The sequence below is a fragment of the Dermacentor albipictus genome, chromosome 6 (genome assembly GCF_038994185.2).
Source record: "Dermacentor albipictus isolate Rhodes 1998 colony chromosome 6, USDA_Dalb.pri_finalv2, whole genome shotgun sequence".
In the NCBI taxonomy this organism is placed as follows: domain Eukaryota; kingdom Metazoa; phylum Arthropoda; class Arachnida; order Ixodida; family Ixodidae; genus Dermacentor; species Dermacentor albipictus.
In genome coordinates, this window is record NC_091826.1 from 65,857,521 (window position 1) to 65,870,866 (window position 13,346).

General features: G+C 47.0%; 1 protein-coding gene across 1 annotated transcript in view; it reads right to left on the bottom strand.

The window, feature by feature from the left end:
• The window catches only part of LOC139047029 (calcitonin gene-related peptide type 1 receptor-like), a 203,874-nt gene that overhangs the window by 39,555 nt on the left and 150,973 nt on the right, over positions 1-13,346 (bottom strand). The window lies entirely within an intron of this gene.

A 13,346-nucleotide genomic window follows, 5' to 3' on the forward strand; every position in this document is an offset into this window, starting at 1 on the left:
TAAACAACGGCAAACTGCTTCCGCAATATTCAAGCGGCTGCGGTTGAAACCGCCTCGCTAGCGGCAACCACCTCTCTCGCCTTAACGCTATGCGCTTGCTTGCACTTCAGGCGGCATCAAAGGCGCCGCAACCTTGCCTTACGACGTCGCCACGTTACGACGTCGTAACAAAGAAAGTCATTCAGGCACGAAAGCGGGCGGCAGATGCCTGTACTGCATCTCGCCGAGTTCCGCGCAGTCCTGCGAGAGTGGGACAAGCGTGCCAACAGATAGATAGCGAGAGCAGACTTCGTGTTCTCCAGAAGACCCGCCGTGGTTGCTCACTGACTGGCTGTGGTGTTGGGCTGCTGAGCACGAGGTCGCGGGATCGAATCCCGGCCACGGCGGCCGCATTTCGATGGGGGCGAAATGCGAAAACGCCCGTGTGCTTAGATTTAGGTGCACGTTAAAGAACCCCAGGCGCTTGAAATTTCCGGAGTCGTCCAGTACGGCGTGGTTCATAATCAGAAAGGGGTTTTGGCACGTAAAATCTCATAATTTATTTTTTTTTGTTCTCGAGAAGAAACGAGCGTTGCCTCCGAGACGTGGTGCGAACTCGGAGGCCACGGGATGGCCGTGGAGGTATTTCTTTTCTGCAAAAATTACCATAGAGGGAAGACCTCTGGTGCCGCTTGGGAATATTAATTCCCGAAAATTTATGCTTCATAAAATTTGAAGCATGAAGTTTGCAAGCCCATAACTGCACCGAAAGCAGATATCACAGTTCTGTCAACTGCACCTGTTATAGACCATCTAAAGTGGGCAATTGGGATATACCTGTGGAAAGGTTGCGTGATAAGTCCTGGTGCTTGTGCGAAAAGACTATTTGTTATGTAACCTTGAACCCTGTATGACGTATGTAGCGTTCCTACTTAAAGGACACAGTAAACGTAAAGCATTGCTGTGGAACTGGCGTCCATCTTGTCTACATTTTATTCTCACTTCCTTCTTCTCTTCTCCTGAACCCAGACTCCTGCGCTTCTTCATCTTCTATTCCAAGGCTCATACCGCTTCACCCTTCCAGGTTTCTTTTGCTAACCCCTCCTGGGGTAATACTTGAAAACGTTTCCAATCGAAGCACATTCAACTGAGCCACGTTCGCCAATGTACCACACAGTCTTCAATATTCCTTTCTGAGTGGCCGTCTTTGTCACAGAGTAAGGACCATAAAATTTGGCATTGGATTCTCTTACTCCTTTCCTAACTAGAATGAGGTCGGTGACTTGAATGTCTGGAATATCTGAGCAATGTCTCTTGTCAAAATTTTTTTTCATTCGTTTACGGTACCTCTCCTCCTGCGATTTCTGTTTCCTTTCCTCGACGATCTGGAGATTTTCTAACAGCCCAAGTTCACGGTCCGCCTGAAGAATAGGGGTTTCTCCTGAAGAAGCGAATTGCGGGCTGCATCCCAAGCCGCTGGTGTAGGAGCGATTGTGATGTCTTACAGCTGCTTCTAAAGAGCATTTCCAACCACCAGGGAAACTATCGTACATCCTGATGTATTGTTTAACATCTCGTATAGCACGCTCTGCAAGCCCATTCGCTGCGGGATGGTATGGCGCACAGAACTGGATTGATATATTATGGTCTCGAGCCCATCTTGCTAGCTTTTCGCTCTTGAACGCTGGACCGTTGTCACATAGAATTGTCTTGGTTGTCCTAAACATATCCCGTTCGAGAAGGGCGATGACACTATTCGCATCTTCTTTTCCTGCCCGTGCCGCGACCATCCTGGTGCATTCATCTATGGCCAGAAGAAAAGCTTGCGTTTTTCGGACTCCTTCTCGTTTCTTATTTAGCTCGGCGAAATCCAGGTGTATAACTTCAAAAGGCACGTTTGAGTGGCAAGGTATTATCATGGCGTCCGTAGGCTGCTTATATTTCACTTTGTTGATTTGACAAATGTGGCATGAACGAACGTATCGATTGACGTCGTCTTTCATGTGAGGCCACGTAAATCTCTTGACTAGCTTGTTGTAGGTGCGCCAAAATCCGTCGTGTCCTCCAGATTCTGGGCTATCGTGGTACAAATAAAGCACCCTGGAAACCAGCGTTGGCGGGACTTGATAGCGACCTTCCCTAAAAATCAATTGTTCAGTGCCTTCCCACAATTTAATTTCATTGATTTCTGCCGATTGTTCGTTGTTGGCCTGTATCATCAGTCTAGACAATGCATCTGCATCAGTCAAAAGGGGTCCAGGTCTGTGGGAGATGGTGAAATCGAACTGCTGCAAATAGTTCACCCATCTGGCGATACGTCCCTTAGGTTGGGTCATATTCAAGAGATGAGTGAGGGCTTGGTGATCGGTGAACAAAGTAAACTTCGCACCTTCTAGGTACGTACGGAAGTACTGAATTGCTTTGAGGACTGCAAGAGCTTCCTTTTCAGTAGTGGTGTAGTTGACTTCAGGTGGCTTGAGGGTGTAGCTGTAGTAACCTACTACGTGTCGCTTTTCTCGGCCGGATGCTTCTGGACATTTCTGGTACAAGACTGCACCTGTCCCATAGTGTGAGGCGTCGGTATTCAGTTCAAAGGGTAAAGTGAAATCTGGTATGCGTAGAATAGGGTCAGCAGATATTCTGTGCACCAGATCACGGTAGACTCTCTCACATTCCTCATTCCACTCAAATGGAACTTCTTTCTGTGTTAGACGCGTGAGGCATCTTGTTTTGATGGCAAAGTCTTTTATGAAGGGCCTGAAATGTCCTGCTAATCCCAAAAATACACGCAATGAGTGTACGTCATATGGTTTTACCAGTTGGGAAATCCTCTCGACGGACTCTTGTTTCGTGCTTTTGGTAGTCCCATCAAAGACTCTTCCAAGAAACACCACTTTTCTTTGAAAGAACGCACTTTTCTTAAAATTAACCTTGAGGTGTGCCAAGCTCAAGGCATTTAATACCTGGGACAGGTGTGCCTGATGCTCCGTCTCTGTTTTGGAGAAGACGATAATATCGTCTATGTACACGTTACAAAAGACACCTAGGAAAGGCTTCAGGACTTCGTTCATAATCTTCTGGAACCATGCTGGTGAGTTTTTCCAGCCGAAAGGAAGCCGGTTATACTCGTACAGGTCGAAGGGCGTGATAAAAGCAGTGTACATTTTTGTTTCTTCGGTTAGCGGGATCTGCCAGAAACCTTTGCACAAGTCAATACGTGAAAAACATCGGCAACCACCTGTCTCATCTATAATCGTGTCTATCTTCGGCATGGGAAATGGTATAAGTTCTGTCTGTCGGTTGAGAACCCTGTAATCTGTGCACAGTCTGAAAGTTCCATCTTCCTTCGGCGCAATAGTTATGGGAGAGGCGAAGGGTGACACCGAAGGCCGGATTATATTGGCGTCTAGCATCTCCTGCAATTCCTTCTTCAACCATATCTTGCGCACTCTTGACATGTTGTAAGGTGATTTTCGGATGACGGTCTTGTCGGTGAGTTCGAAAGGCACCTTGTGTGACGTCATCGCCGGTGGATAGCTTCCTATGCATACTAGTTCAGGATAGGTCGTTGCAATATCCTCCGCGCAATTGACAACTCGCAGGTTATCCTTTCTATCCGGCTGTGTCTCTTGCCTTGATAGTCCTTCCACTAAAACCGCATCGTCCCAGTATACGTTGATTTTTAGTTTCTTTATATCTGGTCTGGATAGCAGAAAGTCATACGTCACCCCCTCAATCACCAGTACTTCACTCGCTATTTCATGACCTTGGAACTCGATGTTTACTGAGGCCCACTGATTATGCATTGTCACTTTTCCATCGTAGCCTTGCACCCGTAGTACTCTTCCACTATGCAGGTGACTTGCATCTACCAGCTTGGCATTTATTATAGACACAGAAGCACCGCTGTCAACCAAAGCCATCATGTGTCTGTTTCCCACTTTCACAGGGATGTGAAGTAGGCTAGAGCAAGTTAAATAAACAGTCTCAGTTGTGGTCATCGGGTCGGACTGATCACCCTTGTTTATCAGTTTTTTGTCGTCGGAGCCTCTTCAGCGTCCGAAAGTAGGGGAACAGGGTCGCTGTCGATGTTATGCACCCGACCTCTGGGAGCGCGCCAACCCAAGCTCTCTGTGCCGCCTGCAAGGCGGCGCGGTTCTCGCTGATTACGGCTTGACCAATCCGTGCCGGACCGTGTGAAGTGACCGCTTGAGCTAGCGTTTATATTTTCTTCTGAAGTAAATGATATGTCGTGAAGGCACTCCAGGAGCCCGTCCATAGTTTTAGGTGACCGTAGTTGCACTTGCTTCAGGACTTGCGCGTGCAGTCCGTGCATTATTAGTGCTACTACGGCAGACGGAGGAAGCATAGGCTCGGCCAGCTTTAAAAGGCGGCATTTGTCAAAGAAATACTCTACGAGGGAGCCTTGCTTGAATTTGAAATTAAGCGCGGCGTCCCACCTTTGCACTGGGTTGCTTCGGAATGTCGTCAAGAATTTTTCTTTCCACTGATTCCAAGAGTTGCCAGCCTCTTCAATAATGTGCAAATCATACCACTTCCGTGCAACACCGCTTAAGTAACTACGCATGTTAGTAATCTTGTCCTCATTAGAGTGCCAGTTGTTCTTTCCAGCGGCATATTCATAGAATTCAAGCCAACCTTCTGGACTTGATGACATGCCGTCGAATGCATCAGGTTCTACAAATTTAGTCACTGGCTTCTCAGCGTTTAAAGAGCTTATAAGCGATGTCACCAGCTGGTTTTGTTGCGAAATCTGTTCTTGTTGTAGCCGAAGTGCTTTCAAAACGAGGCTCACCTCTTCCGTCGACGACTGTGATCCAGAGTCCTTCCGACGCATCGGTTGAAGAACTAATTCGTCGAAGATCACCAGAGGCAAGTTCACGTTCACAGCACCCTTCCGACGTAGTTCATCAGGGTCCATGGAAGCCTTCTCTAAAACCAGGTTCATGAGTTCTGCCGAGTTGAGTTCGCGAGGTAGTTCCACCGCTGGTTCATCTTCAGCTTGGTATCTCGAAAAGATGATCTTGTCCGCGGAGGTCTCCTCAAGGAAAAATCTCACCCACATGTTGGAGTTCGCTGTCGGCTGCGCCAAAATAATGTAGCGTTCCTACTTAAAGGACACAGTAAACGTAAAGCATTGCTGTGGAACTGGCGTCCACCTTGTCTACATTTTATTCTCACTTCCTTCTTCTCTTCTCCTGAACCCAGACTCCTGCGCTTCTTCATCTTCTATTCCAAGGCTCATACCGCTTCCTGCGTGATAAGGTTGCGTGATAAGTCCTGGTGCTTGTGCGAAAAGACTATTTGTTATGTAACCTTGAACCCTGTATGACGTATAACGGAACCACTCAAGAGATGAGGAGTAGCCGGTGCCTTAAATTGTGCGCCAACATCTCCTTATATCATATCAATCAAAAAAAAAAAAAACTCTGGTGCCGCGATCGTCCAGCTACCGTGGTTGGTGATGCCAGTACCTGGATAACTCTCATCTTTGTGCTTATTGCCTCAGACGTTCTTGTCACGCGGTATTTATTTACGTTTCTTTATCTTTCTAAATTACCAAGTACTCAAAGCCGGATTATAGTTCAGTGGCTGTGCCATTACACAGCTGAGCGCGAGGATGTGGGTTCGAAGACATTGAGACAAGCGCAGCAGGCCACAGTGATCGTGTGCTGTGCATTAGCTGCATGCCTAAAGAGGCGGCCTGAATTTATCCGGGGTCCCTCCCCTCTTACGTGCCCGATAACAGGATCGTGGTCTCGCTACTCAAAACCCCCCCAAAATATAATTTAATAATTTCCTAAACGAAGGAAGGCAATAAGTCTCCGCCCACATGCGTAATCATTGCGAATTGTCGCATTTTTTTACAATGAAGGTTTTAGTGAAAAATGGTCGCTTTGCAAACTTCACAAACCCGCTTGAAGCACAAAAGGACGAAGTTTTGTTTAAATACATGCGTCATTCCCATGCTAGCTGCATTGCCGTGCTTCCAGCTTCCGTAGGCGCTAGCGCCAGAGTTCCCTTCAAGTATAATTATTGTTACCCGCCGTGGTTGCTCAGTGGCTATGGTGTTGGGCTGCTGAGCACGAGGTCGCGGGATCGAATCCCGGCCACAGCGGCCGCATTTCGATGGGGGAGAAATGCGAAAACACCCGTGTGCTTAGATTTAGGTGCACGTCAAAGAACCCCAGGTGGTCAAAATTTCCGGACTCCTCCACTACGGCGTGCCTCATAATCAGAAAGTGGTTTTGGCACGTGAAACCCCAAATATTATTATTATAATTATTGTTGGTATATTCTGCGAGGAGGGCGGCTCGCCCTTTTGTGCTTCACTGATCCTTCCACGGAGGTTTCGTTCAGTTGGCGACGCATTTGACGGGGATCAGCGACCGACCACTGACGAGCCCTTCTTTTTGTTCTCCACCGGGCTCGTCAGTTGACGCGACCCGTAGCTTTAGCGGTGCTGCACGGATTTCGTACGACGCAGTATTAAAGAAACGAATATGCCGCCGGCTATTCTGGTGTTTCTGGTGCGACACTTCACAGTATTTTCTCGGCTGGCATCTCCTCGCTTCTGTGTTTAGTTTTTCTTTTTCTTTTCGCGTTTCTTAAGGCGCGGCAGCATGTGTAGCCCTTACGCAGTCTCTCTGAAGCCACTGGAGTTTAAAGAATGTACGACTGGTGGCACACTGACTCTCCGCGCATGTTATTTTTTTTTTTTCTCTGTCTTTATGCCAGGACTGCTTTGCGGTTGGCGGAAAAGAGCGCAAACAGCTTGGCGCGGACGTTACACATTGTAGGTGTCTGCTTGTTTTCTTTTTTTCCAGCGAGGCCTCTTTATTTTTAAATTTGGAAGAGTTACGCGGTGCCGGAAGTATGCATCTCACTTTTTTTGGGTGCGACTATTCGTCAGGATTTGCAGAATGCGTGCCTCTCCACACGGTGCACTGCTCGTGTTTAGGTGTAACTGTACTACAACGACAACCTGAACACGGAATGGAAATAATGGTAATAAAAAGAAAGACAGCCTTGAACACGACCCTTAACTAAGCATGCCAGAGTAGTCACTGTTGCTGGCTTCTGAAACAGCCGTCGCTGAAGATCGCGGGTTTGTATATCGTGGTCGTGATTTTTTTTGTAATGTGTGCTACTGCCACGTTCTCTTCTTTTTCCCCAGTTCACTCTACTGTGCAATAATTCTATCTCTTCTTTCTGAAACAGGAAAAAAGCTCTTCTAAAATACCGTTTTTAACACGGCTGCATTGTATGCGGACCAATATATCACACTATTAGGGCAGGAAATGGCAAAACAGGGAGAGGCACGACATCAGATGTAGTATACTGTTCGGGAGTTGATGTATGACCACAATGACTGCGGACAGCGTATACTGCATCGCTTTCTGCTCCGTTGTTCTCGATTAAAGAAAAAATAACAAAAAAGAGAGATAACTTTAGGTAGAAATCATCGATAATGATAGCCAACGACAGTGTTAACTTTCTTTTTAATCGGCTTCAATTCAATTCAGGCCATATAATGTAGACCACCAGAAGTACGAACGCAAAGACAAGCGTGCCCCACATCCGGAAAGACAGTGGCTTTACACGCAGTGAATCCACTACGTGAGCACACCACGTGACCCACGTGACTGCCGATCATACTGTCTCCGGGATCGTCCCACTTTATTTGCTGAGAAACCGGCCGAACAGACTCCTGAAAAGCGGCGCTTTAATATAAAGGAGTTTTGCAACAAACAAACGAACGTTTTCGTTCGTTTGTTGCAGTGAGAAAATTGAGGTACCGCTTGTTGTTCTTCGCCAAATTTTGTAGAAAGAAAGGCCGTTCACCGGCAGATGTGTAGAGAGTATATGATGGACTGTATATATGATTGACTATAGATATGATGAACTATAGATACGATGAACTATAGATATGATGGACTATAGATATGAACTATATAAGCAGATTCCTCACAAGTGCTAGCTACAGAGTATCAGCTTATACAGCGTATACAGCCGATAACACTGCTATTCTTCGTATACCTGTCTAATAGTTTCTTACCGCAATCGATGGTTCCCTTCTCGGGTGAAAATGTGACCTTTCTTTCTTGGCTTTCTTTTTTGTGCGGAAAACTAGTAGCCACCGCGCAACTTCTACCGCCGAACCGCGCTGTCCGCGGGCGCAAGTAGCCGCAATGCACTGTTCGCAAAGAAAAATCATACGTGGCGCGCCGTACGGCTCGAGCGTGGTAAAGGCGAGATAATCCCTTCCCTTCCTTCATTCAACCATCGTGTCACGCCATGAGAAGTCCCGCCAAGTGTGGCCTCCTGCATGGTATCGCTTCCACGCGTAGTACAGCCGACTCTTCGCACCGCCGCGCTGGGTCCCTGCGATGAATCTCTCTCGGAGGTACTTCTTAAAAAACCTCCTTCAGTCTTCCTGTATCTTTTGGCGTACGCGACGCCGAATGCCGGCGGGAACAGAGCAGCCTCCGCCTTGCGAAGCTAGGGTGCCTCGATGTGTACGGAGCGTAGCACGTGTACGCTCCGTACGGAGCGTACATGTACGATGCGTGTACGGAGCGTACACGCATCGTACGATGTGTACGACGCGTGTACGGAGCGGCGGTTGAGGAGAACCTTGAGGCACTCTAAGCGAAGTGTGACCGGGGTGCCGAGACCTTCCCCGCGGAGTCCAAGTCAGTGTTCCCGGGGTCGCCTGTTGATTTTATTGCCTGATTGAGAAATTCCTGGCCTCGAATGCCTGCCGCTACTGAATCCACTGAGCTTCCCCTAAGACTTGGTAGCGGCAAATCTAGCGCTGCGATGTATAAGTGGTGTCCAAATCCACGCCCAAGCCGGAGACGGTTGCCTCAGAGCAACGGAAGCAGATCTCGGTGCCTATGCCTTTGCTCGCTGCATGCGCCTGAAGCGATACGGAAGCTGGGAACACGTCGTTGACGCCACATTTTTCGACGAGTTGCTTTTTCGTGTTTGCCCGAGCCACAAAGTCCCCAGAGAGACATCTGGAGACTTTTACTGGATACTTTTGCTTGTACTTTTACTGGAGAGTTTTGCGAGAGCTGGGGACTTCCTGCTGGGAAATGTTGCTTCTAAATGTGCCTTTTCCGGTACTACTGACGACGATGCACATTGATAGCACCCCCCCCCCCTCCTTTCGCCCTTCGTTTTAACTACTCCGTCGAACGGAGTGGTAGCGGGCGATAGAGAGTCTTTAATGGCGAATCGTCAGCATTTTCTGCATTCCGTCCCCTATCGAAATAACCCCGCCGTTAATAGGATACGAACACGCTACCGCGTGCTTAGCGGCAGTACGCTACAGCCATACTTAGTCAACAGGATGCCTGACGAATTTTTCAGCACTTACGGCATGTATTTCAACGCTTTCTTTGCCAGCAGGGTCGTGCATGCTTGCGAGCTTCGGTATACAGAGAGAGCAAGAGAGAGGGAAGATGTCACCTGTATATGAAAGGACGGGAGTCACGTATATGTATCTATGTATGCTGAAGCAAGTATAAGCCATGGGCAGGTAAAACGATGTTTAATCCTTCTACTATAAATTCACGCTTCTCAGTCTTTTATTCCTGCATTGTCACATGTTTTATTCTTTTGACAGTGTCTTACCACATGTTAATAAAAATAACTTGACAAGTTGAGGACAATTACCACAGAGTGTTTAAGATCCAATTCATATCTTGTTATATCTGAAAATTTAATGGCACCGCCATGAAATCAGTGGCACAGAAGTGTCTCCTTAGGATCCAGCTTACCATATTCAAGGTGACAGCACTGCAAAGAATGAAAATGAAAAGAGAAATGCTAGAAAGAATAAGATGCGCACAGCCAGACCCAGCGCTGTTTTGTCTTTAATGTTTCTTTCTTTTTAAGGTCATGTACATTCTGAAAAGTTCAAAACCTTCTTATACTCGGAATACTTGGGGGTCAAGAAAGAGAACAAGCTGGGATGCGACTTTAAACCGATACAGGTTTATGCTAACCGGCGAGAACGACTGCCTCAATGGTAAACATCACGAAGGCAACGCAGAGAGAAGAGACCCTGTGTGGCGACATGAAATTTATATAACGCAGTGTCACAGCAAAAGTTAGGGCGTGTACTGCTCTTTTTCATTTTTCCTCGGCGATAAGATAACTAGACACCGTGCCTACGTAAACTTGGGCGGTTCGTTTAGTTTACCGTGTCCACTTAGTTGCTCGCGGGAAAAGCAAGTAAGTAAAGCAAGCAAAGCACCTCAGTCAACCCAATTAGTTTAGACCGCTCGGACAAATTCGTCTGCCGTGCATTGTCAATAAAACTTCGTTTATTCACCAGCAATCTTTGCCTCTCATGCACTTCTCCAACAAAAATATCGGGATACTGGCCAGCGCGAACTTCGGTGATTCGTTTAGTTTACTGTCTCGGCTAACTTAGTCGCGGAAAAAGAAAAAAGGTAAAGTACTTCAATCAACGCGACTTGTTCTTCTGTTTGTTTTGATACTCAGCCAAGTCCGTCCCCCACGCATTCTCGATCAAGTTGCATTAACTCGCCCACAATCTTCGTCTCGTGTGCACTTGTCCAGTGAGAGGCCCCGGATCATGGGCACTGTTCTGCCGTCAATTAGTTTTATCTCTCCTCCTCGAACAAAATGACAAGGGAACAACTCAGTTCTTTCAAGAAAGTCGGAAGAAACACTATTTACGGTATAGTGTTTCTTTCGGTTCGACAAGATATGTTGAGACGAATGTAAGAGGCAGCAACTACAGGTTCGTGAACTCTTATCAACGTAACGGCGGTCGTAGAAACCAGTTGTAGAAACAGCTACACAAACTAATTAGAACCCGTAACAGGGTTCGCAGTGCTAGCTATCCAAGTCATTGCCTAATTAAGTTCTTGGATATTGCGTGCCATAACCACGATCCGATTACGAGGAACACTGTGGTGGGGCACCCCAGAATAATTTTGACCGCCTGAGTTTCATTCACGTGTACCCAATAGATGGTACGTGGACGTTTTTGAATTTAGCTCCCATCGAATTTGATCCCGCGCCCTCGGGCATGGTGGCGCAACGCCCAAACCCGTACGCCACCACGACGGCTAGAGTAATCATCCAGCTACCAAGCGTTGATAGCAGGCAAAGAATCGTTTTCGAAAATATACTTTATTATAGGCAGGCACGCACACATCACGTCAACCGTCGATGCTCGCGCAGTAATATCATGTGCCAACGTGTTAGGTGCTCGTCGTTAAAGAAACAATAACCAGTTCCGAATTTAGAACAACTGCTTGTTCATGGAAGGGAAAGGTTACGTGTAAACAAAATTATTTTTTTCCGTCGCTATCATACCCGTAGCGGATAGCTCAATAATATAAGCCATTCTGGTGCTAGCCATGAGGTCGCGGGATCGATAGCCGAGTGCGAGGGCCACATTTTGGTGTGGAGCGAAATAATAATAATAATAAAAAAAGCAGTCGTGTACCGGTCGTGCTTTCTGTTCACATTGAAGTGCCCCAGGCTGTTCGGCAGCTGTTTTGTCCAGTGGTCGAATACTTTCTTTCACTCATTTTTTTTTTTTTTACACTTCGCGCTCAACATCGCGATTCACTAGCTCGATCTGTCAACAGGTTACCGGCCGAGGTCCCAGTGGGCCGGCCGCCCGCCTTGCAGGTACTGAAGTTTTTTTATTGAGCGCTAGGTTATTCCCTAGCCATTGCAGTGGTTGGCAGCCGAGTATTACCGCGAGCCTCGTACTCATCAGTGTCTTGAGCCTACGAATAGGACGTACTGAAAAGCCCGGGGGCTTGCAGGTGGCACAAACCATCATAAAACCGGTGCGTTTGGTCATTCATGGCATGGAAGTAACATCGGTCAATGGATGACGTAACGTAAAAAGTAATGGCTGACGATAGTGAAACCGAGATCAAGGAACCTCGAACGGTTGGGGAAAGCAGCGCTAAAGAACACGGGGACGCAGACATGTAGTAAACATGACGGGTGCTGACATACCACTATAGTCTTTACGGCCATCACCCGCGCAATTATAGGTGACACAATCACCTGACTACGAATTCACAGTATGCTTTGATAAAGCTAGTTCAGGTTACGCATGGTAACAACAGACGCCTCATTCTGAGCATGCGTGGGACGGGGAAGGACGCCAGGAGCAGAACTAATGTAACGAAAACGTAATAACTTATCGATGCTTCGCTTCAAAGCCGTACGAACCATGAAAATAAAGATGACAACCACAGAAACTAGAAAGCAGAATATGCGTACGTGTCAGGAGATGATAAGCAATAACGCGGAAAAAAAACATTAAAAACAACATGCGAGACACCCTGACACAGCGTGAAATCAAAGGAAAAGAAACACACTACAGAGCACGAGAACGGTGCATTAAATGAAACCGCTGAGAAAACAGATCTCTGCGTCAGACACTGAAATAGAGGGCTTGCTAACGCAATTGTCTCTCGCTTCATGCATGAAAAAGCTACTATTTCGCGCTCTACTTTATGTTCCCCTTTATTTGAAACTGCGTGCGCTGAAAATCATGGGAGCAACCACATCGCTTACATTGCTTCCCGTCTGAGTGCACACGTTCAAATACGCTCTTCAGGCCTCTCATTAAAGCACCTGTCTGTCTGACCGATGTATTGGCAACCACAGCTTAATGGAATTCGGCACACCATGTTAGAAGTGCATGCTGTAAAGCTGTTCCCGTGTTGCGTCATGCAACCAGGGCACTCGTCTCTGCTGCTCATTGTGCACAGTTTCGAAAGCTCGCACGGTGCGGATAGTACAACGTGAACGTTGGGCTTTGAGGCGATACTCTTGATATTGTGGCAAACCTGGTGAATATAGAGAATAACTTGCACGAGATTCTTTGCTTTTGTGGGCTTCTCTTTCGCACTGGAACGTCTAATATTTTGCACAAGGGTCTTACATACGGCAGAAATAAGTTCTGGAGAGTAACCTGCACACTTCTATCTCAGAACTGAGCACCGAAGCTCTCAAAAATAACATGAATACATGTCTTGTTTAAGGCTGAGTTTAGGCTGTTAATAGCAACGCTCCGCTGGACGAGTTTAGAATGAGCATCGTCAAAAGGCAATAAAGTTTTTTTTTCAATTTTGCATGGTAAATCAAGCAGATATGATTATACATAAAACGCAGTCTAAAGTACATAGTCTAATGTCACGCTGCATCAGGGTGTCTCGCATGCTGTTTCAGAGCGGAGCTCTTAGGCGCCCGTTCTTGCGTTGAGCGCGGGAGTCGTCCGTCGCCGTAACCGACCGAACGAGCACAGCGAAGGATGAAAGTGATGAAAGAGC